Source organism: Microcebus murinus, chromosome 19 (genome assembly GCF_040939455.1).
Source record: "Microcebus murinus isolate Inina chromosome 19, M.murinus_Inina_mat1.0, whole genome shotgun sequence".
Lineage (NCBI taxonomy): Eukaryota > Metazoa > Chordata > Mammalia > Primates > Cheirogaleidae > Microcebus > Microcebus murinus.
The window spans coordinates 24,499,528-24,517,983 of record NC_134122.1 but is presented as its reverse complement, the minus strand read 5'-3'; the positions used below and the strand labels follow the sequence as shown (position 1 = coordinate 24,517,983).

The window sequence follows — 18,456 nt, the reverse complement described above, 5'->3', positions numbered from 1 at the left end:
TAGCAGTGAATCGGGAATAATAAAATCACCCATCTTGGTGAGGAGGCGACGAGAGGTAGGGTGTTTAATACCCGACTCAGTGGCTGCGAGCTCCACAGTTGTTGTTAAGTATTATCATTAATTCACTCATTCGTTCTGAAGGCAGAAAATGTTCCTGCTGTCTTCCACCCAGTGGATGCAGCTTTGAATAGAGTGGCCACACTCCATGGATAAGTATTTAATGAATAACTGAATGACTTATAGCAGTATTTAAGATCCAAACAATCTTTGGAGTTTAAGATTGGATCATACCTTTTCTGTCCCATTCTACTTCTCCAATTCTTTGACATCCTCTCGGGGTATTTAACAGAGCAGCCAGCACCCAGGAGGGTCTAGGAAAGTGTCTGCTGAATGAACAGATACATTGCAGACACTCGCTTGGGTGCTTCGAATGCAGATTTTGACGACCGTTACCGCCGTGGTGAGAGCTACATATTTCCTGGACTTTGAGGCTGGTGCGTGGAGCCAGCCATGCTCAGGGGTACTTTGGAAGCCCGAGGGCCCAGTAACGACATTATGCCTGCTTTATTCAGTCTTGGTGTGAGGACATCGATGACTCCAACTTGCTCCTGTGTTGCAGACACAAGTTAGCCCAAACCGCTGGGAGATAAAGATCCGGCCTCTGTGTCTTTCATTCGCTGGACAGTTCATCACTGGCTCCCTTGCAGTCAGAGTCCATCCACACACTCCGACTCCTGCCGGGACTTGAGGGGCCGGCGTGGACCAGCGTACGTGGCGGAACTCTGTCTCAAACCTGTGGCCAGAGACCATCACAAGGAAGATGAAGCAGGTGGTCTGGCTGGATCAGAGCAAGCACATGGCTGGCCCGGGTCCAGGACTCCCTATTGCTCCTTCCTCCTGATATTTCTATAGGTTTGCCTTTTGTGGCACCTACATGTTTGTGCAAAAGCCAGTGGCAGCCCTGATAACTTTTCTCTCTTACAATGAGCTCAAATGTCCGTCTGCCAAGTGACAAAAGAACATTGGACCTACTGTATGCTGGCGCCCCCTGCTGGGTCAGTCTGGGCAGTGCTACCTTCATTTCCTGACCTGCAGGGCATGTTTGCCCTGCTATGTGAAGACAGGGTTGCATTTTGCTTTAGTATTTCACAACGATATTTGTATACAAATGACAGGAAAATGAAGGAATGTGCACAAATGGCTGGGACCTGCCACTGAGGACGGTCCCTCAGGGCCTTCCCTGTTAACTGGAGATTGTGTCGTGCTGTTGGGCTCTCTGGGAGCAGAAGCCCTGTGGTGACAGTGACGAGGTGGTTTGTCTTCTGTGTGTCCGACTCACACACACGTGCATTGTGCACGGCGTGGCAGGGCTGCCCACGTGTCTCTGCCATCCTAAAGGCTTTTTGAAATTCTTCACCCGATCCTCCCAGCTCTGGAAACACGTTGCTTAACTTTCTGATTGATCATTCTCTAGAACAATCAATATGGGCCTTCGTTAACCTTTGGATCAACTTCGTTCCTCGAGTCCCTTTGGATTCCTGCTGTGGTTTGAATGTTTGTCCCCTCCGAAACTCATGTTGAAACTTAATCCCTAAAGTGACAGTATTGAGAGGTAGCCTTTAAGAGGTGATTGGGTCGAGAGGGTTCTGCCCTCATGAATGGATTAATCCATTCACAGAATAATGGATTAATGGGTTATCACAGGAGGGGGACTCGTGGCTTTATAAGAAGAGGAGAGACCTGAGCGAGCACACTCAGCCCCTCCTCATGTGACACCCTGGGCTGTCTTGGGACTTTCTGCAGAGAAGAAGACCCTCACCAGATGTGGCCCCTTGACCTTGGACTTCTCAGCCTCCATAACTGTAAGAAATAAATTCCCTTTTAAAATAAATTACCCAGTTTCAAGTATTCTATTATAAGCAACAGAAAATGGACTAAGATAATTCCTTTATCTTTTTCATTTTCTTGGTTCTCAGGTCTTAATTGTTCTGCAATAATCTTGCAGTGGTGGGACTTTGTTGAAAAACTGTCCCAGGTTAAGATAGGCTCCCTTCATCTCCAAGGGCCCGGGTAACTCCCGTTCTCCTAAACGGATGCAGAAGGTTTCCCCAAAGCCGTTCTCTCCCGCCAAGCCTGGCAGGTGACAGAGGTCATCATCACCCTCATATCCATAAATATTTTCTCTTTCTTTTCTCCTGGAATCCAGTAGAAATCTATCTTTCTCTTTAAAGCTTTATAACTTGACATTTATTTGTTGTGCGGTAGGTCTTTAGAGTTCTGTTGTGGAGGGTCTTCTATTTAAGAAATTTTATCTTTCATAATTGCTTCATGATGGTTTCTAGTTTTGGGCATTTTCTAGTCTGACACCAGGTCTCTTTGACCTGTTTTCTGGTTCTCTCTGGTCTTCTTCCCTTCTTTAATAGCTTTGAACCAATCAGTTCTCTTGGCGTAGCCTCAACACTCCTGATTTTGTATATGTGTCTTTCAAAACTTCTCTCTATAATTTGATTGTCTTCTTAATGCTTATGAGTATAACCTTGTTTCCTTAGACCCAGGGCAGGGGCAGCTTTTAGAAATGATCAAAATAGCTTAAAATAGTGTTTAAAGGGGAAACCTCATATATTAACTTAATAAGTAAAACTATAAAACTCTCAGAAGAAAACATAGGGGTAAATCTTTATGACCTTGGATTTGGTAATGATTTCTTAGATATGACAACCAAAAGTACAAGCAACAAAAGAAAAAAGTGACAAACTTGACTTCATCAAAATGAAAAGTATTTGTGCATCAAAAAATACTATCAATAGAGTGAAAAAAACCCTACAGAATGGGAGAAAATATTGGCAAATCATATATGTGATGGGGAATTAATATTCAGAATATATAAAGAACTCCTATAACTTAACAAACAACAGGTGGGATATTTATAAACTTACATATATATCTTCAGAGAAAGCTCTGGAGCTTTAGTTCTAGGCTCCAGGCTCAAACCTGGGTGATTGGAGAGCCCATGAATTGGTGGATGATGTCGGGCGTGAGAAAGGGGAGGTTGGGTGTGTCTGGTACCTGCACCTGTGGCTTAGGGCCTTATGTTCAGAACGAATGCACTACGTTGCTCCGGATGACTATGAAAATGGTATTAAAAGCATAACCTCACCAGGACAGTCAAGATTTCTATCATCCATATCATGCAAAACTGTCTGGTTAGATGAAAGGTATGGCAGAGGAAATGCATGCAGGAGTGACAAAAAGGCTAGGTGACAGATGGTTGGAGGGAGAGCTATTTATCAAGTCCTTCTTTTAGCTAAAACAAAAATGATTAGAAAGCAAGAGCTACCTTCCTCCCCTCATCCACTCCCAAGCCATAGTGATTTGCATGTATATATTGCACCAAAAGTTTGATTCTTTGTGATGCATTGACCATTATCTAGGAATGGCCTCTATTTTGTTATAGAAATTTATCCCCTTTGTGTTTCAAGCAGAAGTTGGAAGACTGGGTAGGTCGAAAGCAACCTGGTTCTGCCTCTTTTAGCATGAATTTATTGTCAGATGCAGGGACAGAACATGTAGACTGCAAATCCCTGCCCCTGCCCCAAAGCTCGCTATAGAAGTTCTCAAATTCTTCATCAAAAATCAAATTCAGACATCACCTTTTCATATTTGAGGACAGTGACCTTCAGCAAGCCTGTCTTCTGTTTTTGCAATTCCAAGCAAGGCTTTATTTAAACCTCGGACTCGGTGGGATATTTTTCAGATTATAAATCTAAAAATACTCTTGGTATGGAAGTACTACGTTCTTTACATCAAAGTACTAGATATATTGAAAATTATTTTCCCATCTCCGGGCAATCTCTTCCATTTCCCTCAGAACCCGTGAATGTTCAATTACTTCTTAGTATTCTTAGTGTTATGCAAATGAACCTTAAATTTTGTTTCCTATTTTTTTTTCTCCCTTCCTTTCTCTTTCTAGCATCATGGCCTCTTCTTGGTGGTTCTCTTCCTGAGTCATTTTGTCCATTTGGGCTTGTACCTCTTGGCCCAGCCATCAGGTTCTGACCATTGTCCTTTTTCTTCCTTTGTCCATTTCCTTCCAGGTGAGACTCCTAAATCTGTTTTTTCTAGACATGGTTGGACTACTCTCTCTTTCTTTGTAATTTTTGCTAACTGACTCCCAAAGCCATTTGTTGTCAAGCATTCATAGACCGGGCTTGGTAATTCCCAAAGATAATTAAGGCCACTTAGAATAAGAGGCACATCCAATAAGATTATTGGAAAAGAAAATGGATCAAAGCCACGAAAAGGAACACATACGTTCCCTCCAGGACTGAGTTACTGTAATTAAATTTTGACTTCGGCACTGGGATTCCTATTGGTCTGGGCAATAAGGGAAACGGAAGCATTGCATAAGTCACTTTATTTAACAGGAATGAAGCTGGTCCATTTGTTGGTAGAGAGAGCCCTTTTCTGGTTTTTAACTATACAAGGAATTTTTCAGGCGGCTGTCACACAGGGACACCGAGCAACATAATGGATAAGGCAGAGATTACTTTGACCTGGGAGATTTCTGCCCCTCGGGGATGCACCATGTGACTTAGCCATGAACTGCCCCCGTGGGACTGCACGAGCTGCCCATCTGAGTGGTGGGGCCGGTGTTGACCATTTCCTGTTAGCATCAGGCGGGGACTCACACAGCTGCTGGTGTTGGTATAGGCGTTGCTGCACTATTGGCACTGATTGCGGGATTCTAGGTCAATTGCTTCTCGAAGCCACTCTGAGGCCCTGACGATACAATGAGCTCATTAACTTTATGTGGGAAAGTGGCAGCGGAGGCTGTTTTCACACACATCGTCCTGCTGTGTGTCATGGGGACTTGCACCTCTGGCTTCTGCTGGGACCTCAAATCACTGCTTGGCCCAAGGAAGCCATCAACAATGATGAGGATGATGATGATGTCAGCGATGATGTCAGCTAACCTTCCTGCTTACCTTCGTTGACTGTCACTACTGTCACCTAATCAGTGACAGTCACTGGGCTAAACCTTGGTGATGCATTTGCTTGTTTACTCTTGACAGTAGCCTTGTAAGGAATGTGTTATGATTGTTTTGATCTTCATGCTACAGGAGATCAGAGCCTGTGATGTGTCTGAGTTGGTGGTGTCTGTATTGGTTCCCCAGGGCTGCCCGGACGAAGTACCACGAATGTGCTAGGTTAAAAAACCCTGAAATTTATTCCCTCTTAGTTTCAGAGGCCAGAAATCCAAAATCAAAGTGTTAGCCACGTTGGTTCCTTCTTCCTTCTGGGTCAGAGGGAGGATGCTTTCCATGCTTCTCTCCTAGCTTCTGGGGGTTGCGAGCAAGCCCTGGCATCCCTGGGCTTGTGGCTGCACCACTGCAATCTCCGCCTCCTTCCCCCCACGCCTCCCCTCTGTGTCTGTGTCTTCACGTGGCTCCTCCCCTGTGCGTGTCCGTCCCTGGGTCTCTTCTTCTCTTCCTGTGTGCACACGAGTCATATGGGATTAAAGGTCCATCTTATTCCAGTGTGCCCTTAACTCACATCTTAACTGCATCTGCCAACACCCTATTTCCAAATAAGGCCACCTTGCTAGGTACCAGGGGTCTGGACTTCAAATTGTCTTTGTAGGGACCACAGCTCAACTCACAACAGTGACCAGCCTCTCCCTCGGGGCCCTTGGCCAGGAGACACACAGAGAAACTGGGTGAAGGCAGTGGTCACGGAAGTAGACAGGGTCACAGAAGCAGCAGAACCAGCGAGAAGCAGGGTCTAGTGCCTGGCAGTTTACTAGGGTTGCTGTCCTATTCAGGGCGACAGTTCCATGATGTCATGGCGGCTGAGATGACTGAGGGAGTGGCAAGGTGCCCAGCCAAAGGTCGCTGCAACCGTTAGGAGGTGAGAGGGAGAAGGCTCTGCCTTGTTCTTGCAACACACCCTGAGATGTTCACCTTACATTTCTTGTTTCACTAATTGCCTTCCGCATGTTCTTCTGAGATCCGCCTTACACTCTGTGATTTCTCTTCCACTCAATTCTATCATCACCTTTTGCTTTTGGCTCTCCTGGCAACCCAGACGATCCTGATTGTGACATGTCGGAACTGTCTGGACACCCTCCTTCCTGCTGATACCTTGAGTTCGCAGAATATGCAATTTAGCAACAGGCAGGTGTGCTGTTTCTGTGGTCACGACCAGCACTGCAACATTTTGTGACCACACTGGGAATGTTTTGGGAGGTGTGAAAGGAAATATTTGCCCCCTGCGAGGCTGACACGACCTGCTAAGTTATTTCAGGAGGCCCCTTGGCATCCGGACCAGCGTGCCACTGGCACAAGTTGGGATGACGAGATCTGGCTCCGGGCCCTGGCTTCATGGTTTCATTGCTTGGGCGAGTCTCTTCCCCACCCTGAGCTTCTGTTTCTACGTCTGCAAAGTGAGAATTAAAACAATCCGACACTACTTATCTCACTACCTACTTAGTGCATGGCACGGAGCCTGAACACAGCAGGCACGCAGCCCAACCGAAACCAACGTGAGGTGACATCGGGTGAGGTGCCTCCCCCCCAATGCCAAGAGAGGACATCCATGGACTGGCCACTGTCCTTGCTGCAGATGCCCCTAATCGTGAGACCCAGAAGAGCTGCTTCACCCCTCCCCCCCAACACTTAGATACCACCCCCCAACCACCCCAAATTGTCATCAAGTTTTGCTCTGCTAAGAAGAATGGGGACTTGGAAGCTGAGTTATAGACAAACAATCTTGCTTTTGATTTTGTGCACACTCAGGATGGTGGCCCATGAAATTTGAATCTAATACACCGATTATTCCAGAGCAACGCTGCTTGCCATGCCAGGAACAACTTGCTTGGCCAGTGGAAGTCAGGGCGGCTTCCCAGAAAAGGTACTGCTGGGGCTAACGATATAAAAGGACAGAAATATTAGCGTGATGGCCTCCCTGGCATCACTGAGTCCCTGGACAACCTGTGCACTGACACAGATGTGTGCTTTGATACAGGAGTGAGTACATGACAGACACATAGTGTCTCCCTTGTCATGTTTAGCACAGCTCTTAGCGTGCAAACCTCTTCATGTTACAGGTGTTACTTTCTGTGGAATTAAGGGACACAAAGAACATGCCTTCTATCATTTCCTCTTGCAGAACAAGAGCGTCTGCACTGGTTAGGACATGGTGCTGGCTGCAGGTTGGTCCCCTGCAGTGGCCAGCCTACTGCTGTTGGCATAGAGTCCAACAACTGGACCCCGTGAGTCGGGCGGGTGGATGGTCATATTTAGCCTTAGTTCTAAAATCATCTTAGCCACGTATGTGTTTTGGAGGAAGATGAAAACATATTAGATTCCACAGGGGTTTTGTTTCCAAAAAGAATAAGAAAGGCTTTGGGTTTAGGTGAGCTAATGAAGTTGTGGATAGTTATCAGATGACACTGTAACCTTTCCTCGTCCGAATGTAATCTGCGGGCCTCCCAACAGCACCGCCGATATGGTCAGAACTCGCATCTTTCCCTCTCCCTGCCGGCCGAGATGGAGACCTTTGCTCTGGCAGACCCGCGGGGGAGCTGCGGGGAGTAACCGCTGAGCCTGGAACAAGAATCTCAACCGATCTGCTGTTTCATTCCTGAGTCGCGCCACCTCCCACAGTGAGCCTTATCAGGGAGCAGCAGGTGTCGCATACTGATGTACAGAGCAGCGGAGGACTCTTCACCTCCCTTCGTGTTGGCTGTATATCTAATATTTTGCTGTGATCAATAGCTGTTGGGAAGCCACTTGCAGTCACGGAGGCTCGGTTTGCACACCTGTAGACCGGGGACAGCGGCATGACCCTATGTAACAGAGCTCAGGGAAGCCAAAAAGGAGGCAAAGACATATCAGAATTCCGTGGACTTTATCCTACTTGTCCCGGGGATCGTCTCCCAGCTCCCCGTGTCTGTCCTTGGTTGATAGTCAAGCTTGCTGCCCCTTCTCTTCCTCACCTCTCTGTAGGGCTCTGTTCTCCCAGAGACTCCAGATGGCATGCAAATCGCCATCCCCGCACGTTCATGAGTCTCTCTCCCCATTGGGAGGTGGCTCCCGAGGAAGGGGACCCTGTGGCTTCCAGGCCAGTCCTGGCACAACACCTGCTCGTGACATTCACCCACTTGGCCTTGAAGCAGTACATGGATGAATAGATGAATTTGTGCATTACACCTTACAGGGGTAACTATGGATGTTAACAGGGGTCTCTTGATGCAAACGCTAATCCAAAGGTGACAAACTATCATGGTAGACATTTCAGGCTGCTCCATAGCTCTCAAGTAAAGATAAGGAGGTAGGTGAGATAGCTGCGGCTTGATACATTTTCCTAATGAGATGTCCCCCTACTCAGCCCGTGTTGAGCCACTCTGGGGACTTATAGAGTGGGAAGAAGCAGCAACTGATGTTCAGAATACAGATCCCCAATATTTGTTGGGCAGGGTCCATTTTTTTTTGTTTACAGAATTGCTGTTTTCATGTTTAGCAATTAAAAAAAATCACTGACTTTTATAAAGATTCCTTCCAATAGATCAACAGAATCTATAAAATAGCAGGAATTTCACCAAGAAGGACTGCATGTAAATTGTAGCCTGGACTCCCAGACAGGATCGGGTCCTTTGGTGGGTGGCCCATAATACTGTTCTAGGTCATGAAATTAGTATCTTGTGATAACTACTTTCCTCTGGGTGAAGACTGCACATGCAGACGAAGTGGGAGTGACCTCAGGATGTGCACGGAGCTTCAAGCGGACAGCTCGCAGAGCTTCTCAAGAGTCCTCCTCCTCGTCTTTAATTTCAGGAATTCTGTCTATGCATTTAAGGATCTCAGCAACAAGATTCAACGTTCCGGCTCCGGAAACCAGCTGCTTCGTGGAAGCCTGTGCGCTGCTCCTGAGGACGCGGAGGTTCGGCAAGGCCACGTCGGTGATCTGCTCCGGCACAGCCGGGCTGGCGCCCTGGCCGGCCCTGGCGCTTCGTTCTCGCGTTTGAAGTCGGAGACCTGCGCCTGGAGCAAGTTTACTTCCTGCCTCGGTTTCGTGCCGTGATTTTCTGCCTTTACAGCCTGTTTTGTCATGAGCTCCAGGTTTTGCTCCACCTGCTGAATCACCCACCCCAGGTCATGGAAGTCCCTCTCCTCCGTGGTCTTTTTTGCTTCTAATTTCTGCTCAAATGCCCTCACCATTTCTGGTTGAGTTTCAGAGAAGCTGTGAACCTCGTTCAGCTTCCTTCTTAGAATTGTCATCTTTCAGTGCCTCGTAACTTACCTGCGGCGTCCGCAAGTGCCGGCCGGTCCCCCAGAGCCTCTTTGTGAGGCACAAAGTCTGCGCTAGGACCCCCCGCTGGAGATGCCGGAGACACACGAGAGTCAGTGTCACTCAAGTCCGTGAAGGCAGGGACCTGGGCCCCGCCAGCTGCGACAGGGTGGAAAGAAATGAACGGTGTGTGCCACAGGGCGACGTGCCCGCAGGGACCCTTGCAGAGTGCGTCTGCTCCGTGGCGCAAGGCAGATAGGCCCAGTCCAACCGCCATCCTCATCCTCTTCCTCGTCCGGGAGGTACTTGAACTTTGGAGGGCCCCTGTCTTTTAGCTGAGGGCGCCTGTGGGGCATGTGGAACCATTTGTACACACCTGCTTTTCAGCCACACCTTCCCCACTTGCCTGTATGGGGCCATCCTTGTGGGCCGGGCAGCTTCAGGGTTAAACTGGCGGCTGCTTCCCCCAGCCTGGCTTCTCCCTCCCATCTGCCACCTCTCAGTGCCACTCGCGTGGGAAGCTCTGCAGGGATCCAGAACCCCCAGGTGGGGGAGTCCATACATGACACAGCAAAGATGTCAGGTGTCACACAAAGCACTGGTGTTTGTGAGTTTTCCTGCAGATTTGCAGAGGTGGCAAACTGGCAGCTCGGTGACTGGCCACGTTGACAGACACGGGCGTGCCTGGCTTGAGATTCTCAGCGGAGTATCACCAGTGGAAGGGCCAGATGCCACGGGGGAGACGTGGCCTCAATATGGATTCTCCAGTTGTTGGTTCCTCTGCACAGTGTCATTCAGGGAACATGTGGGTCACTCGTCCCTCCCTATGGCTCAAACCAGCCAGGTCATCTGACCACGGAGACTGGGGGGGTGGCGGCTGAAAGGTGCTCACGTTGCTACTAGGCCAGCGGAAGCCTTAAACATGGTTTTCGTTCTAGAGAAATGAGAACACCGTGGCTGTTCTGAGGCCTCATGGTGGAAGCAGATGTAAGAAAGGCCATATCCTAAAACAGGATTAGGGAAGGAAATGCATAAAAGACAGTGAGCTGTCAGGACAATGTGGTGGCAGCTCTTGGTGACCCTCTGCGATGGGACAGGTGCAATTGCACAAAATCTCATCATCAGAGCTGTATTAGGGTTCTCCAGAGAAACAGAACCAATAATATGGGGGTAGGGTGTGTGTGGGGGAGAGAGAGAGAGATTGATTTATTTTAAGGAACTGGCTCACGTGACTGCAGGGGTTGGCGAGTCTGAAATCTGCAGGACAGGCCAGCAGGCTGCAGGCCCGGGAAGAGCGGATGTTCCCGTCTTGATCTGAAGGCAGCCTGGAGGCAGAATTCCTTCTTCCGTATGGACCTTGGTCGTTTCACTTAAGGCCACCAACAGATTGGATGGGGTAACTTGCTTTACTCAAAGTCTAGTGATTTAAATCTAATCCCTTCTGCAAAATGCCTTCACAGCGACATCCAGCCTGGCCCCCTTGACACGTGTAATCAACCCCCGCAGGGGAGACCCTCACCTCTGCATACCTAGTGTGAGAGTCCCGAAGTCAGGGAAGGGCCACCTCACTGATGGACATGAGTGAGTGAAGTGCCCTGGAAGAATCCCAGCCCGACCCTCTCAGGTGCACTCAAATCTGGGGACATTTGTCAAGTGTCCACTCCAGAATTGAGACCACAAGCCATTAGCTCATCACTGTGACAGAGGAGGCGGGAAGGAGCTGATGAGTGTCACTATTGCGGTTGGAGTCGCTGCTGTTGTCATTTCCTGCCTGCACCCTGCACGTGACCTCCCTCTCCCTACTGTTCCAGGTCCTGCCTCAGTGACTGGCAGCCCCCAGATCTGTAAAGTCACAAGCCCTGTGACCTGGCTTTCTCGTCTCCTTTACAGATACGGGACCTGTTCATGTGGATGCTTTAGAAGCTGGGAAGTCCGGGGCCCACACCCTTACCCTTTGTGACCTGTTGCAGGCGAGGGTCCTTTGAACTCCCTCTTTCGCTTCCGTGGTTGCAAACACCAGCTCAGCCCCACCAGTGAAGCGCCCCTGCTTGTGAGGTGGTCCTGAGTTTCCCCACCCACAGGAACGGGGGGCAGGCCCCACCCAGAGCCCGCCAGGTTCACCCCAGGCCCTGCCGTCTACTCTAGGGGCCTTGGCTGTGCCTCAGTGGAACAGCCTGGATCTCTGGCAGATCAGGGCTCGACGATGTTCCAGCTTGATCTTCAGACTTTGTGAGCACCGCAAAGAGGATGTCCTCCCTGGTGCAGGGTGGCAGGGGGCACATTGTACTTAGGAGAAAGCAGGACGGGGCCGGGTGCGGCTCGTTAAGCTGTGTGCACCACAACAAGGGGAACCCTTTCTTCCATTCTGCTGAACGGCTTTGCAACTTCAGTTTACAGGCAGCCCAGGTACCCACCGTCCGGAAATTTGCACCTGCTTGGATTCTCTCAAGAACTGCTAAACTCCCTGATGGCACTTCCACAGCGGCACCCCGGCGTTCGCTCCTTTCGGGGATTCGAGAGACATCGTAAGAAAGTTCTGCTTTGCTTCTTTTCCCTCAAGGGCGGCACCCCTGGGTGAGTCTGAGTGGGGAGTGGGTATAACTGAGACAAGACGGTGGTTGTCTTCGGATATTTAACCACAAAATGAGTCTTTTTTTTTTTTTTTACACAAAGGCAGAATCACTTAAAAAAAAAATCACCAGAAAGGGGAAGCTTTGACAAAATTATCAAACGTGTGATTTAACTGAATGGAATGGAACGTGTGTCCCACTGCCCGTGACCTTTGGCCTTTGTGGCTAGCCCGTCTGATGCCTCACCAGGGCCTGACACCTGGGCGGAAAGTCACGCGTTCACGCCCACGCGGCCGGCAGCAAAGCCTGTGGCAGGTGCTGTGGGCCCCGCCCTCCGCCCCCACACTCCTCAGGTTCTGATTCTCCCCACTGAGGCCTTCCTTGCCTAATTACTGCCTAAGAATTCCATACTTTTTTTCCTCCGAGAAAGCTATTATTTCCTCTTCACCGTTCCCAGATCAATTCTTTAATAGATATACCCCAAGACCCACATTCCTGGGACTGTCTTTTGCACAGCTAAAACATCACAACTGCAACTTAGCAGCAGGAAGATTCGTTTTTAAGCTTCAGAAGTGGAAACTCGGAGCACTCGCTGTGACTCGCCGTGTCCCGTGCGTAGAGGTGGCAATTCCGATCTTCTCTGAGTTGAGCCGGACAACTGGAGGTGAGTCCGTTTTGTCGTTCGCTCGCTCATTTCCTCACTCAGCGACAGGCCTTGGACCTATGTACACCTGCCAGACCCAGGGAGGTCCCTGGTGTCTTCCACTTCCCGATTCCACTGGGATTCTAGGGAGGGCTCATGAGGAACGCGGAGAGGACACTGAAGGAGGACAGGAAAGAACATGTGACCCTGGAGACACTTCCCGCAGCCTTGGTTTCCTCCGGTGTCCAGGGAGGGGCGATTCAGAAAGGTAGGAGACGTTGGAAATGACACATGCACGAGCAAAAACACTTCAGAGAGACAAGGAGTGACTTCGTATTCACAGACAAGGTTAAGGCATTCTGTATCGATGGAACTCAGAGAATATTCGAGACAGACTTTATCTTCTTTTTTCTTTTTTTTTTTTTTTTTTGAGACAGAGTCTCGCTTTGTTGTCCAGGCTAGAGTGAGTGCCGTGGCGTCAGCCTAGCTCACAGCAACCTCAAACTCCTGGGCTCAAGCAATCCTTCTGCCTCAGCCTCCCGAGTAGCTGGGACTACAGGCATGCGCCACCATGCCCGGCTAATTTTTTATATATATGTCAGTTGGCCAATTAATTTATTTCTATTTATAGTAGAGACGGGGTCTCGCTCTTGCTCAGGCTGGTTTTGAACTCCTGACCTTGAGCAATCCGCCTGCCTCAGCCTCCCAGAGAGCTAGGATTACAGGTGTGAGCCACCGCGCCCGGCCCGAGACAGACTTTAAATCCTCCATTTCCAATTTCTCCTCTATTTTCACTCCTTTCCCATGAGATGTCTCTGAATAAAAGCCTCCCTCTAGCTGCTGTGTTTCATAGGAATCCCGATTCCATCAGATCGCAGATCGGAGCCATTTCTGTCCCAACGAGGGGTGGGGGTCAGTATATTTAAATAATAATAATCAAATTTTGTTTTGTTTTGTTTCCTTTTCCAGGGTGTTTGGTATTTTGACATGAAATGTTATAAAAAGTATGGGGAAATGTGGGGGTGAGTTTTCTGGAAGGTTCCATCGCATAGACTTGCTGCTATGAAGACGTACTCCACTGAGTGCAGGACAATTGGCCCAGAGCCTCTTGGGACGAAGCTGTCTATTGTAAAGGTTTCGGATGCTCATTATACCAAGGATCCCAGATGTCTCTAGGTGTTGGGGTCTGCAGACTGGATTAGGCTGAGAACATTGCAGGTTGTCACTTTTCTCCAGGCTCTGAGGGCCCAGGGACTGCCAGTCTTGCTTTCCGTCCAGTGTCTGGCTATTTCTTCTTCTCCATTTCCCCTTACTTAAGTCCCCTTTAATTGCAGAAAAATGCATTACTTCAGACCTTTCTAATATGCGCTCATCAATGCACGGCATTATCTCTTTCCCAGATGGTGTCACTTTTAATTAAAAGCCAAAAATCCTTTATTTAAATTTTGGATTTAATATGTACTTTTGGAAGAAGGACTAGGGTATAGAGGTAAACAGATTGAGGAGGCATTTAGGCTTTGCTTTTTATGCAAGCATGGAGTTGTTTTTTTTTTTTTTTTCTTTTTTGAAATGTAAGCCATGGCGTTTCAATAGAGGTTTGTACAACATACAAGTATTTCTTTGCCTACTCTATTCTGCGGCCTTTGAGGATGAGAAGTAGGGTAATCTAAACCACCGAGTCCCGGTGGGCTGATGGACTTTAGGATTTTGCAGGGTGGCCTCAGCCAACTGCAGCAGCTGTTCGCTTTCAGAGCTGCTGCAGGTTTGGTGGGAACTGGAAGGGCTGCGGTCGTGTGTTCGCATGCTAAAAGCGAGCGGAAGGCGGCTTTGCCTCTTCGTACCTCTTCACGTTTTCTTATTAAGTCTTCAGAAAGCACAGGGCTGACCACCGGGCCATGCTGAGTTGGCAGTGCTCGTAAAGGCCACGTGACTGAGTTGAAAGGACACACAGCACCTGGTCTGCATGGGCCCGACTCCAAGTGCCCCTGCGACATTTAGTTCTTGTGAATGCGGGGCATAGTCACTTAATCATCACGGGCCTCAGCTCCCCCTTTAGAAAATGGTTCTTGTGCTTGGGTGTACATAAGGACCACCTGAGGGAGGTTGTTAAAATGCAGATTCTTGCATCCCCAGTCCCGGAAAGAACAAATCTGGAGGATCTGGGGTGGGGCTCAGGAATTTGAAGTTTAACCGATGGTTGAAGAAATACTGGGAGTGACTTAAGACCATGCAACGTCCTGGCAATCCAAGGAGAAAATGATGCAGAAGCCACCAGGATCGATTTGTCAGTGTTGTTAGCCACAATTTCACACTGTCCATTCTCCACCCAGATATTTTTGAGCAAACATGATGGGAAGAGGGGGCTTACTCAAGAAGTATGATCAGTGTGATGCTGGTTCAGAGCTAAGTGTGGACTCCATGGTTTCCGTCAGTGGTTTAACCTACAAATACCCGACACCCACTTACACCCCCTGAGCTTCAGCACACTTTTGGACGTGGGCAGTGCGTCTCATCAACTTTCATATGCGGTCATGAAACTATTTGAAATTCTTCCATGAAGTCAAAGAATACGTGACTTGTGGAAAACCTTCCAATTTGTTTCAGCAAATGCAAATGATTTATAATGAAAAATAAAATGCCAAATAGTGTAATTAAACTTGCAGTAGACCTCATTCAAGGGCCTGTTGCCATGCATAGGCATCCCGACAGCCTGGAGAGCTGGCCTGACTGGGATGTGTCCCATACAGAGGCTCAGCTTTGTGTGATGTGTGTGTCAACAATGGGCTTGCCCTGCTGGGAGGGGATGTCACCATCCCTATATGAATAAATATAAGTACTGAGGCTGGGTGTGGTGGCTCACGCCTGTAATCCCAGTACTTTTCGAGGCTGAGGTCAGAGTATTGTTTGAGGTCAGGGGTTTGAGACCAGCCTGAGCAAGAGCGAGATCCTGTCTCTACAAAAAATAGAAGTATTTTTGGGTGTGGTGGTGCACACCCGTAGTCCCACCTACTTGGGAGGCTGAGGCAGGAGGATTGCTTGAGTCCAGGAGTTTGAGGTTGCAGTGAGCTATGATGATGCTACTGCAGTCTAGCTAAGGTGACAGAGCAAGAATATAAGTAATAAAAACTAATTAAAAATAAATTATACATGTTCCTTTCTTTATTCCTTTATAGGCTTTGTCCTTTTCTTCCAAAATTTTTTAGCCTTAATGTCACAAAAGACTTCTCTTTAATAGTTAAAAATAATATTGTCTTTTAAAAATTGTAAAATAGTAAGAAGATTTTAGAAAATAGGGCAGAGAAATTATTCATAATTGCAATATCGCTTTTGAGCATTCCAAGTCTTTTTCCATTTGCACACACATTTTTATGCATTTGGGATCAGCATGTCTCCACTTTTCATCTAATATTATGTCATATGCATTTTTCATATTTTTGACATGTCTTTAAAATTATAAATTTTAATGGCTGAGTGTGTGGGTTCTCATTTAATTTTTCTGCTCTTAGATAATTTACTTGCCTTCAAATTTTCACTGACCTAATGTCCTTTTTTGATAATGAAAAATTTTAAACACACACAAAATTATGAAGGACGGTACAGGAAATGCCCGCGTCTGCACCACCTAGACTTAACAAATGTTCTAATGTTATTTCTAATCATCTCTTTCAAGAGCTATTTTTGCATTTTGTGCTCAGATGTTCCCCATCATGGGCTAGTATGCAGATGTGTTGGTGAGAAAACTCAGGTGGGAGGCAGAGAAAGGCAAGACTGTCACCCTGGTAGAGAGGAGCAGCACAGCGGCGGGGCTCTGGGCTGTCTGGAGACCTCCGGCCACCTGCCACGGAGCTGCTGTTACCATGCGTGCGCTATTCCCGTGACCAGACGGAAGCGGGGTGTGGTGTTACCACTCCAACGGGCGACTCAAGGGGCGGGGGTGGGTGGGGTCACATGAGAAGGCGGGGCAGCTGGGGGCGGTGTGGGGGGTCTTCTCCCCTGTGCACAGGAGCCGGGAGTGACTTACCTACTTAAGGAGCAAAGACAGCCCGGCTCTCTCCTGCCCTCCCGGCCTTTCCAGTCCCACAGTTCTGACAAGTCCCTTGGGTCAGGTCCATGCTGTGTGGTGTCCAGGATACGTGAGCAGCTGGGATGAGTCAGGGCCATCCCTTCCGGTGTCAGACGAACAGGCAGCGCCGGGCAATGTCCAGTCAACATTGGTTAATCCGGGATTCACTCCCTCTCCTGTGTCAGACTGGCTGAGAACTTCTCTAGAACATTCTTTCTGGGTGATTCTCGGTGGGGCTGGACAGTCCTCCGTTGGGTCTCTGAATTTCCATATTCATTCCCTTTGGCCAAGACGTGTCTTCTCCATGGAATCTTGTTTGAAGATGCAAAAACGCCTGGTAAGCGTGGTGCTTGTATGTATGCATGTTCTCTCTCTACTTAGCTCTGTCTGTCTGTCTACCCACCGATGCATCTATCATCCACCTTTCTTTCTGTCTTTTTAGCCCAGACATCAGGAAGACCTCAGCCCCAGCCTGTCTGATACCACTGTCAGACCCCAAGCAAGGACGGCCCAGCTCAGCCTCATCAACCCCCGGATTTGTGAGCAAAATCAAGGATCATAATGGTCCACTCAACAATAGATCTTAGAGCATCCCTTCTTCATTTAAGGTGGAGTAAAATATATAGGACCCAGAAGACAGATGAGAACTGGAGGAAATTGGAAGAAGAAAGAAATCTTTCAGTAACCGTGACTCTCTGGAGCAGCCACAGGGTCATGGATCCCCTCAGAAGGAGGGGGGCTGAGGGCTAAGCAGAGGTGCCCTTCAGTCACATGGTTCCACACAAAGAGGCAAGAGGAGGCTACTTACATTGCTGAGCACCTACTATGTGCCGAGTCTGCTTGACACCAATCTTTTGTGCTCCGCAGCTACTAGGCAACACTGCAGTGTGTGGTGTGGGAGCCAGGTTTCCTGGGCAACCACCATGATTCCTTCCTGGCATCTATACCTTGTGTAGATGCCATGAAGAGGGCTGACCTAGGAAACCACCAGGATATTATGGACATGATGGTGTGTGACTTCTGAGGCTGGGTCACAACAGACACTGAGGCTTCCACAGTCTTCCCTCTTGGATCACTCACTCTGGAGAAGCCAGCCGCCATGTTGGGAGGACACTCAAGTAGCCACATGGTGGGGAACTTAGTCTCCAGCCACAGTCATTCCTGACTTGCCCCGCATGTGAGTGAGCTGCCTTTGGAGTGGGTTATCCAGTCTAGTCAGGCTGTTGGATGACAGCAGCCCCCTGCCACTTTCAACCTGGGCAGATCTACCTTTTGGAGCCTCAGTTTCCTTTTCTGTAAAACAGGGATGTAAACAGCATCTGCCTAATAGGGTTATTGCAGAGATAAAGGAAATTAATACCTGCAAGGCTCTTAGCACAATGGCAGGCATGTGGCCTGCCACCAACAGTGCTGGCCGTGGCTATTGAGATCCACGCTTCCCGCTCCTCGGAGCTGCAGAAGTGAGGGACAAGGCCAACGTGCCACAGACCAGTCTGCCTGAAGACCCGAATTGCTGAATGACACATTCGCTGGATTCCTGAGGACACTTTCGGAGTCTTAGTCATTCCCCTCTACCTCCGCCAGCTGCACTATTACATGTAAACACTCCCCTGTTTTTATTTCTGGATATAAGTCCTGCCCTGACATCTGCCCTGTCCCCCTGACTCGTCCCATTCCTAGCCCACCCTGCTATCCCCACCCCATGGGCACATGGGTGGACTTCCTTCAACCCCACTTTACCCTTTTCTCTATTTCTGTGGACTTCTGTCTCCACCTCTGGCAGAGAAGTGGCAGGGATGGGCTATCCCAGGCCTCATTGTCTCACAATTTTGGCAAATTCACTTCTCTTGAATTGACTTCTAGTGAAGTGCCCGAGGCAGGCGCCGGGCTTA

At 48.6% G+C, this 18,456-nt stretch overlaps 1 long non-coding RNA gene and 1 pseudogene across 2 annotated transcripts; one reads left to right on the top strand and one right to left on the bottom strand.

Moving 5' to 3' along the window:
* The first annotated feature begins 1,566 nt into the window (after window positions 1–1,566).
* Window positions 1,567–13,938, top strand: LOC109729597 (uncharacterized). 2 transcript variants are annotated; one of them, XR_012913505.1, is made up of 4 exons: window positions 1,567–1,862; window positions 11,679–11,813; window positions 12,375–12,769; window positions 13,471–13,938. It is a non-coding gene; the product is annotated as an uncharacterized LOC109729597 (long non-coding RNA). The 2 variants fall into 2 exon arrangements; XR_012913504.1 differs by lacking the exon at window positions 13,471–13,938 and having other exon boundaries at window positions 12,375–12,895.
* LOC142862453 (endosome-associated-trafficking regulator 1 pseudogene) lies at window positions 8,803–9,644 on the bottom strand (annotated as a pseudogene).
* Window positions 13,939–18,456: the final 4,518 nt, after the last annotated feature.